This window comes from Protopterus annectens, chromosome 16.part0, assembly GCF_019279795.1.
Source record: "Protopterus annectens isolate FY-2018-M chromosome 16.part0, PAN1.0, whole genome shotgun sequence".
NCBI lineage: Eukaryota > Metazoa > Chordata > Ceratodontiformes > Protopteridae > Protopterus > Protopterus annectens.
The window spans coordinates 52,271,672-52,273,712 of NC_056750.1; positions in this window are offsets into that span (position 1 = coordinate 52,271,672).

Below are 2,041 nucleotides of genomic sequence, written 5' to 3' on the forward strand. Positions count from 1 at the left end.
AGTCACTTTCCAGAAGGTGGTAGAATGTCTCTGATGCCTTGTTCTTTGCAATTGCAACTCCTGTCTTAATCTCTTTGTCAGCCAACCAGTATTCCTGCCTGGTCTGTTACATCTTTTCTGTCTCCTACTTTTTCCTGCACTCCTTTCTTGTGATGACTTTATGGACTTCAGCATTCTACCACCAGCTCTCCTTATGTACCTTATATATGTACCTGGCTCATCTCCATATCTGTTCTGCAGTCCTCACAAATGCTCTCTTGAAATGTTGCCATTCTTCTTCAGATCCTCTCCTTTCGGAGGTGCTACAGCCTGAGTAATTCATTGAACACTTCTGCTTTCTCTTCACTCAACGTCCAGGTCTTCAGCCTGGTCTTCTCTGACCACTGCTTGCAACTGATTGTGGCAACAGTGGTTTCTGCTGTGGGGTGGCTGTTTTACTGGGGATGACTTTGCAGTCACTGATTCGACCCCGATGCCCTTTCCTTACTAGGAAAAACTCTGAGTTGCAAGTTGGGCACTCTTGTATGTGATCATGTGACTGTCTCTCTTTCGCTGAACTGTGTGTTGGACGCCAACCAGCCATTTGCCAGACAAAAGTCTAGAATGCCCTCTCCTTTTTTATTCTGATTTCCTGACCCATGCGGACCCAGGAAGTCCCCATATCCTGGTCTCTCTTTGTTGATATGTGCAGTCAAGTCACCCATTTTGAATATGAATTCATGTTGTCCTGCTTTATCTAGTAGGTCCTGTAACTGCTGTCTGAATACACTCTTTTCTTCACTATCACAACCCTGCTGTGGGGCCTAGGGTGAAATTATGAATACTGTCCTCTCTTTGCACTAGAGTATGATTGCAATGAGTCTGCCATTGCTTCTAATGACCCCCTCACTGCCTTAGTCTCTCCCTCACCACAATTCCCACACCATTTCTAGGCTGTCCTCCTCCTGAGTAGTAGACTGTGGATTTCAAGCCAAGTGTCTTTGATGCACTGCCCTTCCACCTTGTCTCCTGGATACATAGAATGTTCAATCTTCTCTTTATCATCATGTCACCTACTTACAATCTCCGTCCTGTCAGTAAACCTACACTGAGTGCAGGAATTCTTAGTTTATGTATGGCAGATTGATTGGTTTTACATCCAGGTTTTGCTCAACTGAGCTATCAAGATAACCTAGTCTGGGTAAATGGACATGGCCAGCCAGTAGTTTATTGTCCCAGGCTGCTGGGCTTTATGGCACGCAAACACTGGTGAATAGGGGCACATATATCCCTCCCACCAACAGCAAGGATTCTTGGCATAGGTCAGAGTAGGCTGGGTCCTCAACCCACTTATCATCAGCAAATATCCATGCACCGTTGGTGACATTAGTCAACATGACTGAATCACCTACAGGCAAACTTTTACACTGTCTACTGGCTAGCATGACATGGTGCAGAGTCTGTGATGCTTGTTCTTTCCTGAGGATACTGTGCAGCACAGTTAATGCCCAAAGAGATTGGCCTACACAACTCTTCTCCTATAAGCACTGCCAGGAGTTTGTGCTGCTGTCCATAACTACATTCTTTCATGAGTTTCAGGTGGAGACTGTCAGTATGTTTTTGGGAGGTGAGAGGAACCCAACAGAGACACAAGATGCGAGCTTGACAGTTGAAAACACTGAAAGTTAATTTGGTACTTTATTTATTTGTTTCACTCTTTGTGTCTGCACTTATTTTACAGCCATTTATAGCTGCCTTCTGCAGTGCCTGTGCTGTTTATGTATTTTATTTACTGCTTCCGTTTCCTGTTTTGAGAAATCTGTACTCACAGCTGCTTGTAGATCTTAGAATAGCCTTGTACTTACTTGTAGCTAGTTGATAGATTTGTTTCTGGTACCTTTTTTCACTTTTAGCTAACTAAAGTATAGTTTTACATTAAGAAGACTGGGACTGTAATTCTAGTGGCAGAAGGAAGGTAGCCTGGTCTGTCCGAGATGGAAAACACAGGGAGGCTTAAATGGAGATTGTTTCATTGACCAGAGGACTTTCTAGTTGGTTTAGT